Source organism: Anoplopoma fimbria, unplaced genomic scaffold, assembly GCF_027596085.1.
Source record: "Anoplopoma fimbria isolate UVic2021 breed Golden Eagle Sablefish unplaced genomic scaffold, Afim_UVic_2022 Un_contig_7711_pilon_pilon, whole genome shotgun sequence".
Classification (NCBI taxonomy): Eukaryota; Metazoa; Chordata; class Actinopteri; order Perciformes; family Anoplopomatidae; genus Anoplopoma; species Anoplopoma fimbria.
The window spans coordinates 67,316-76,593 of NW_026551973.1; the positions used below are offsets into that span (position 1 = coordinate 67,316).

The following is a 9,278-nucleotide window of genomic DNA, read 5'->3' on the forward strand; positions in this document are numbered from 1 at the left end:
TCTTAACAATATTATGATTTAACCTCTTCCTCTCATTGAGACGCACTCTGCCTCCTTTCTTCTTCTTCCAGAGGCTGTTTGTTATCAGGTTTTAGAGCTCCAGTGACGGTTTATAACACATTAAACTAGAAAACTTAAGGCATCCATTGGCAGTAATCAGGTCATGATAGCTTGTTAGGAAAGATGATAAATAAGCTCCAAAGTTTGGGTAAATATTTTGGTGATATAAAGCTGTTCAATAAATATCAGGTTCTCCTGTTTAATGTTAATAATGATTATCAGTAAGATGTTTAATCAGCTGTCAATCATAATTCAGATTGATACCTGGATCAGTTCTGTTTTTAGATGTAAAATGAAGCATTAGATGTCACTGTCTGATAAGCATCACTGTGTTCATGTTGTGGAGTCTAATTGTCTGATAAATGTTTGACACACAGTTCACACTGTTTTACTGATTTGGTTTTAGATGTTTAAACTCTGTTTTCTTGTCAGCAGCTCAGATGTGAAGGAAGAGGAGCTCCAGTCACAGATGGAAACACTTGAGGATGTTGTGAGTTTCATCTCAGTGGGTTTGTTTCTTCCTGAGGACAGTGAGGCTCCCCTGTCCTTCATCAATGATCTGTCATGACTGGACAGCTGGCTGCGTGGAAACTAAGAGTTCGGAGGAAGCAGGTTAGTCTTAACTTCTAGAACTAAATCACTTTCTCCTGAAACTACACTTTAATGAACATCTTGTGTGGACGACTACTTGATGGATGCAGTGAAAGTTGTTGAGCAACAAGCTCAGATACAAATGTAATCAGCTGTTTTTTGTGGTGACAACTACATTTTGGGCGCATAAAGAGAGTGAACAGTTCTGTGTAAGTATGTCACTTTGGCAGTTGTTCTCCTGTGTGGTTTTGGTCGTCACTCGCTCATAAACACACACACACACACACACACACACACACACACACACACACACACACACACACACACACACACACACACACACACACACACACACACACACTTCAAGATGAACTCAGCTGATTTCCTGTAAATGAAGAGGGGAGGAGCCACCATGTGGTCCAGTTAGATAAGAACAGGAGTGAACCTTGAATAGTTCAGTCGTCAGTTCAGACTCCATGTTGAGTGGACGGAGCAGAAGGAGGTAAACTGAAGGCTGAGGCAGGGTGAGTGTTAATCCAACATCTGATTGTTTTACTGTCAAAGTCTGTGAGTCAGTTTTCTCCCTGTGGACTGTAGAGGAGACACATGTTAGAATGAACTGTCTGCTGTTATTACACTTTGTACTGTGTGTGTGTGTGTGTGTGTGTGTGTGTGTGTGTGTGTGTGTGTGTGTGTGTGTGTGTGTGTGTGTGTGTGTGTGGAGACTGACTTCAGATCAGAAGATGAGTGGTTGTGTGGAGGAAGAGGAGGACAGAGCAGAGTCTCTAATTTGTGTAAAGGGAGAAGAGTCAGGGGGACAGGACACAGCCCTGGGGGTCTCCTGAGGGTCAGAGGTCAAGATGAAAGGTGGTTCACCTTCACACTCTTCCTCCTGTCACACAGAAAGCTCCACATCCAGTGGAATATGAAGGAGCTGATGTTCAACTGTGTTTTTGTTCCCTCACAGTCTGTAACAGAAAACTTTACACAGAAAGCTCTAATAGATTTATGTTCATGATTTAAAACATGAAGATAATGCAGCAACATTTTGACCAGAACTCATTTTAATTCAACCTGTTTAAGCCGAGAGAGACGCTCATAAACACACAATACACACACACACACACACACACACACACACACACACACACACACACACACACACACACACACACACACACACACACACACACACATGGAATAAAAACACAACACACACACACACACACACTTCTAGATGAACTCAGCTGATTTCCAGTAAATGAAGAGGGGAGAAGCAGCAGTGACCAAGTGGTCCAGTTAGATAAGAACAGAAGGGGAACCTTGAATAGTTCAGTGCGTCAGTTCAGACTCCATGTTGAGTGGACAGAGCAGAAGGAGGTAAACTGAAGGCTGAGGCAGGGTGAGTGTTAATCCAACATCTGATTGTTTTACTGTCAAAGTCTGTGAGTCAGTTTTCTCCCTGTGGACTGTAGAGGAGACACATGTTAGAATGAACTGTCTGCTGTTATTACACTTTGTACTGTTGTGTGTGTACACTTTGTACTGTGTGTGTGTGTGTGTGTGTGTGTGTGTGTGTGTGTGTGTGTTACTTCCTGTTCTCTCGGTCTTGATTCTTGTGTTGTGAGCTCACAGTCAGTGTTACTGTTTTACTCTCAGACTGACTTCAGATCAGATAATGAGTAATCGTGTGGAGGAAGAGGAGGACAGAGCAGAGTCTCTAGTCTCCGGCTGTCTGTCTATGAAGAGTGACGGTCCAAAGATGATCTTCCTCTGAACTTCAGTAATGAACCTGGACCCTCAGACACAAAGTAAGAGAACTGCTGCTAACTCATTAATAGGAGTCATTTTCAGTTACTGTACCTCTGACAATGTTTTCTGTTGATTTAGAGATTTTAAGTTGAGTTTGAGGTTCTTCCTCTTATTATCAGTGACCGCTGTCAGTCACCTAGAAAAGCTGTAATGTAATCTAAGAGGACTAATACAAACTGTTAAACCTTCTAAATATCAGCAGTAACAGTAGTTTGTGTATTCAGAGCTCCTTTAATGTCTTTGTTGTTATCAAGGATTCATTATGAATAAAATCATGTTGGTGTTTGCAGAGTTCAGTACAGACAGAGAGCAGAGTCTCCAGTATCCAGCTGTCTGTCTATGAAGAGTGATCGGTCCAAAGATCATCCTCCAGACTTCAGTAATGAACCTGGACCCTCAGACACAAAGTAAGAGACTGTTTTTACTGTGAGCTGACCTGATGAAGATGATGCATTGAGGATGAAGACAAAATATTCTGCTCAAAGATTTATATTGCTGATGCAGAACTATTAGTGCAGATACTGTTTCAGACTAAGATGATCTTAGTCTGGGTTTTATAGCCACAAACTACTGATGTTTTTCTCTGGAGCAAAACACCTGAGAACCTCCATTTCAGAATTTACTCTTCAAGAAAATACTCATATATTTCTGCCCAAACTTTATAGTCACTGTTCATAATGTGGGAGAATGTGCTTCAAATGTTTAATTCATTTTCTCATATTTGACTCAAATCAGCTGTTCAGACCTACCAGGTGCTTCTTGAATCAGTGCACATCATAACTGTGCAACATGTGGTGAAAAAGCATTTGTAGAAAAGCTTTGCTCACTTTGATTCTGTGTGTTGATGTTTGAGTTTGTTCTTTAAATAACTACTAAAAATGAAGCTCAAAGGTTTATTTCCGTGGTTCAGAGCTTTCAGCTGAAAGCTTTAAATCATTAGTAAGTGGACCTTTGAGTTTAGATTCTCTCCTCCATATATTGTTCCTGAAGGTCAAGAACAAACATCCAGGAGCAGTACTGATGTAAAAGTTATCTGATGAAAAAAAAACAGACAGGAAATGGTCAACTGTACATTTGGACCACTTCTGTTTTTATATTATATTTGAATTCATGCCTTCATTTGATATTTGACAGTAGAAAGTGACAGAAAACAGACATAAAAAAGGAAAGAGTGTGGACTTGAACCTGAGACTCCACTGTTACATGCTGTGTCTTAGACTGTTGGTCCACCACAACATTTAGACCTTCTAACCTCAGTTCAAACAGAACCAACTCAAGCTAAGCTGCTCAAAGACACAGTGACACAGTAATATATTATATATCAATGTTATATTATATATGTTATACTTCAAAGATGGACGCCACTCTGTTGTTCAAAGGTGAGGATTTAAACTGATGATGAACAAACTTGAATGAAAACAAATGATGATGATGATGATGATGATGATGATGATGATGATGATGATGATGATGATGACACCATAGCATTAAATCAGCATTGTTCAATCTAAATTCAGCTACCAAAGAATGTTAGCATGCCAGTCACACCAACACGTTACAGAACACGACCCGACAGGATACGACACGGTCAAAACCTGTTAGCTCCCGTCACACACACCTGATTCTCATCACCAGCTGCTTACCTATTGTGGTGTCCGGGACTGAAGAAGCCGCCGGGATTCAGAGAAAACACGTGGCAATGGTAGGTTTAAGCCGACGGCGTTTATTTCAATATTTAGACAGGACAAGGGTACGCTTGGGTCTCCGTGAGCCTCAAGCCTCTGCAGTCCATGCATGTCTCTGCCTCTCCTCTCCATGCGTGTCTCTGCCTCTCTTATAGTGGCTCCGGGCCTTCCTCCTCCCAGCCGCCAGGTGTTCCCCATCCCGCTGATTGTGGGGGAAGGACCCGGTGCTCTCCGTCGCCGGCTGGTGGGTGGGGGTGGTACACCCCGTCCTTCACGGTCCCACGGGGCCGTTCAGGCCGAGGCTTCAGGGGCGGGATGCCACACTCCCCTCGTTTGTTCAAGCCCCTGGTCTCTGGGGAACCCACCCAGACAGGCATCCCGACGTGACAGGGCGTCGGCGTTGGCATGCTCCCGGCCCGGTCGGTGGTCCACCCGGAACCGAAAATCCTGGAGAGCCAGAAACCACCGTGTCACCCGGGCGTTTGTATTTTTGGCCCCCGCCATCCACTTCAGGGGGCGTGGTCGGTGACTAAGGTGAACTCCCTCCCCAGGAGGTAGTAGCGCAACTTCTCCAGGCACCATTTAATGGCCAGGGCCTCCTTCTCCACGGTGGAGTAGTTGCGCTCATTGGGGAGGAGCTTCCATCAGCTGACGTAGGTTATCGGGTGCTCCTCTCCGGCCCGGACCTGGGACAAGACCCCCGAGTCCCACTCTCTGAGGCGTCTGTGTGGACAATCACAGGGAGAAAAGTCAGGTGTTATTAGTACCGGTTCTGAGCATAGGGCCTCCCGGAGCGTCTTGAACGCCCGGTCCGCCGCCTCTGACCAGGTGACCCGGTCTGGCAAGGCCACGGGTTAGGTCGTTCATGGGGCTGGCCAGCGTGGCGACCCGGGAATGAAGCGCTGATAGTAGCCCACCAGCCCCAAGAACGCCTTCACCTGCTTCTTCAGGTCCTGGGTTGCGGCCAGGCCCGTATGGCGGCTACCTTGCCTTCCTGCGGCCGCACTGTCCCTCTCCCGACCCGGTACCCCAGGTACGTCGTCTCCTCTCTCCCGAGGCGACATTTGGCCGGTTCAGCGGTGAGGCCCGCCTTCCGCAGCTCTCCCAGCCCGGCCCTTAGCTGGCGGACGTGGATATCCCAGCTGGGGCTGTAAATGATAATGTCATCAATGTATGCCGCCGCGTAATCCTGGTGGGGCCTCAGGAGCACTAAAGAGGTGGTCCATCATCCGCTGGAATGTGGCTAAGATGGGGGCGCCGTGTACCCCGAAAGGGAGGACGGTGTACTGGTACAGTCCCCCGGGGTGGAGAACGCCGTCTTTTCCCGGGCCGCACGGGTCAACGGCACCTGCCAGTACCCTTGGTCAGGTCCAGGGTCGACAGGTACCCCCACCCGGGCCCAGGCGCTCGATAAGTTCGTCGACCCGGGGCATGGGGTAGGCGTCGAACTCCGATGCCTCGTTCAGCCGCCTGAAGTCGTTGCAGAACCTAAATGTACCATCTGGCTTGGGCACCAGGACCACCGGGCTGCACCAGGCGCTGCGTGACTCAGACCCTCATCACGCCGAGCTGCAGCATTCGGCGCACCTCGGTCCGTATGGCCTCCCTCCGGGCCTCTGGGATCCTATAGGGCGGAACCCTTACCCTTATGCCGGGCGCCGTCCGGATGTCGTGGTGGGTGGCGGCAGTCCTCCCCGGCAGGTCGGAGAACACGTCCCGATGCTGGAGGATGATCTCGTCCAGGTCGTGCCTCTGGGCCGGGCTGAGGTCCTCCCCACCGGGACCTCCGGGATCTCCTGCCGGGCCGCCAGGGACAAGGGAGCGGGGTCGGCGGGTGCCTGCTCCCCCCCCTCCACTGCTTCAGGAGGTTGATGTGGTACATCACATGTCATGAAGCTTCCGCCTCCCTGGCTGGCGGACCCGGTGAGTTCACCCGCCCACGCGTTCCACCACCTCGTAGGGCCCCTGCCACTTGGCCAGGAACCGGCACTCCGCCGTGGGGACCAGGACCAGGACCAGTTCCCCTGGCTGAAAGGTCCTCAGCTGGGCTCCTCGATTATAGACCCTGCCTGGGCCTGCTGCGCTTGCTGGAGGTGCCCCCGGACGATGGGCCACACCCGGAGCCATGCGGTCACGCACCTGCTCCACGTGGTCCACGGTGGTGCGGTGGGGGACGGCTGGCTCTCCCAGGCCTCCTTGGCGATGTCCAGGATCCCGCGGGGCCTCCGCCCGTACAGCACTCAAAGGGGGAGAACCCGGTGGACGCCTGGGGACCTCCCACTGCGAACAGTACGTGGGGTAGCAGTTGGTCCCAGTTCTTCCCGTCGGCTTGCATGGCCTTCTTGAGCATCTGCTTCAGGGTTTTGTTGAAACGCTCGACCAGGCCGTCCGTCTGGGGGTGGTACACCGAGGTCCGAGGAGCTGCTTCACCTGCAGGAGCCTGAGGACCTCCTTCATCACCCGTGACATGAAGCACGACCCCTGATCGGTGAGCACCTCCTTCGCTATCCCCACCCGGCTGAAGAGGAGCATGAGTTCACGGGCGACTGTTTGGCGGTGGCGGGGCAGGGGAAGGGCCTGGGGTACCGGGTGGCGAGTCCAGGTAGCACCAGGATATAGCGGTGGCCCCGGCTGGTCTTGGGAAGGGGGCAAGACACTTAACCCCGATGCTCTGAAGGCCATGATGGGGGATGATGAATGTTAGCGGTGGCCTGGGGGCACCGCTGGCACTCGGGGCATCCCCTGGCAGTGGCGTCAACATCCCGCTTAACCCCCGGCCAATAGAACCTAAGGACCCGCTCCCGGGTCTTGTCCATGCTGTAAGGTGGGCCCCCAGGAGGTGGGGTGGGCCATAAAAAGCACTTTACTGATGTAGGAACTGGGGCACCACTAGCTGTTCCCTCAGGAAACTCCCCCTCCCCGGAGGCTGTTCTTCCAGACCCCCCTGGTGCTGAAGTGCGGGTGTGGTGTGTGACTCACTGTCTCGGGCCTGCCATTCATGAACCAGGACTGTGGCTCCAGGCGTGCTTGAGGGCCTCATCCTGGAGCTGAGCGGTGGCGAACTGGCCGGGTCGGGGAGCCTTCCCCAGGACTGGTAAGAATGTCCAAAAACTCAACAAGCTGGGAGGAAAGGTAGGTGGGGGACAATGGACCGCCTGGATCGTGGAATACACCGTGTGTGGTGCGGACTACCACGTGGCACGTGGGGTATATCCGGGTGCCATCCCGTGGTGGACGCAGGCCACCTCCATCGGGTGCCCCTGCCTTCCCGCCCGCCAGGTCAGGGGCGGAGGAGGGTAACCGCACTGCCGGATATCCAAGAGGGCCTGCGTGTCCTTTTCATCACCCGCACCGGGATGGTATAATATGTGTATTTATTATCTGTTTCTCCAGCAGGTTGAGCTGCCAACATGCACGTGTGGTCCGCCCATGGGGATCAATAAAGGAATATAATAATAATAACATAACGTCCCCTCGGGCAATAGCATGCCATGTCGGGCTGGCCGCACCAACAGCGCCGCATAATTCTCCGGTACTCCGCTCAGTTTTATTTGACGCCGGGAGCCGGGCACCGAAGGGGGTCCCTTACAGGGCTTGGCGGGTCTCAGCGCGCCATAATGGGGCAATCATAAAAAAGCTGGGACCTGCCAGTTCTCCAGCTGAAGGACCAGGTCGTCCACGGTGGCAGGATGATGGTGGGCCAGCACGCGGCGGGCGTCCAGCGGGAGTCGCCGCAGGGTGTGGTCAATAAAATCACCCGGTCGTCGGGCTGGGGTCAGGTTGTCAGCCACCGTTCCAGCCGGCTGTGCTGGGCGATCTGGAAGGCCTGGACCCTGCGCGTCAAACCGCCAATCCTGGCGATGCGAGGTTGTGGCCATAGGAGGCCAGTGATGGCCTGAATTTCAATATTTAGACAGGACAAGGGTACGGGTGGGTCTCCGTGAGAGTTCAAGCCTCTGCAGTCCATGCATGTCTCTGCCTCTCCTCTCCATGCGTGTCTCTGAATCTCTTATAGTGGCTCCGGGCCTTCCTCCTCCCAGCCGCCAGGTGTTCCCCATCCCGCTGATTGGGGGAAGGACAGGGGTGATCTCCGTGGCCGGCTGGTGGGTGGGGGTGGCAGACCCCGTCCCACAGGTCCCACGGTCAAAAACCGTTCAGGCCGAGGCTTCAGGGGCGGGATGCCACACTATATCCACTTCTATATGAAAATGTTGTTTTCACTGCGGTTGTTGTCTGTTACCAGGTTAAAAGGTTCATTCATTGTCATTGAACAACAGGGTTGCACAATGAAATCCAGATTGCAGTCCCATTTGTCTAGAAAACAAAGCACCGGCTGAATGCCTGAAAGGCTTAACGCCAACAAACATGGATTCAAGCAGGATATTTACTTTAGAATTGTGTCAATTATTACAACTGTCTTGTAATATAATGACTCTCTACGTGTCTGTTTGTGTGTTTATTTATTCATTAATATGCAGAACAAGCTTTGAGTTTGTGTATTTATAATGGAATGTAGAGAAAAGATGAACAGAGACACGACACACTGGAGACTGGACTAACCAGACTCTCTGGGCAGTCACTTTTCATGTCAACCAGCAGAGCAGCTGGACCGGCAGCGCTGTGAGATAATAGTCCTTCAAAATTGTTTATCTGTGATTGTTAAAAAAAATTTTGTTTAATGCGACCTCTGTACTGTAGGTGTATTAAGTCACTGGTTTTTCTCAGTGCAGAATTTATCTTTGTTTCTATCAGGAGGAAGCTGGAACAACCTGAACCCAGCTGTGTGTCCATGAAGAGTGACCAGTCTATGGGTCTTCCTTTAGTCTTCAAAGATGGACGCCACTCTGTTAATAAGAGGTGAGGATTTAAACTGATTTCAAAATGGAGTCATAACTAAGGTTATTCAGGATTTAAAAAAGGAAATAGCTCACAGGAGAACACAAAGTTTTATTAATCTGAATATTTTTTGCATTTCCTCCTTTCAACGTCCTCAAACATTTAGTGTGGATGTGAAACGAGCCACTAGCTCTGTACTTATTATCCTTTTTATACATTCAAAGCTTCTCTTTGGTTCTGAAAGGCAAACAATACAGTGTTAACAATAGTTCACTTATAATGCTATTAAATAGC

General features: G+C 50.3%; 1 long non-coding RNA gene across 1 annotated transcript; it reads left to right on the forward strand.

Moving 5' to 3' along the window:
• The first annotated feature begins 2,416 nt into the window (after positions 1–2,416).
• LOC129115870 (uncharacterized) lies at positions 2,417–8,989 on the forward strand. Its single transcript, XR_008533269.1, has 3 exons — positions 2,417–2,462; positions 2,754–2,870; positions 8,901–8,989. It is a non-coding gene; the product is annotated as an uncharacterized LOC129115870 (long non-coding RNA).
• Positions 8,990–9,278: the final 289 nt, after the last annotated feature.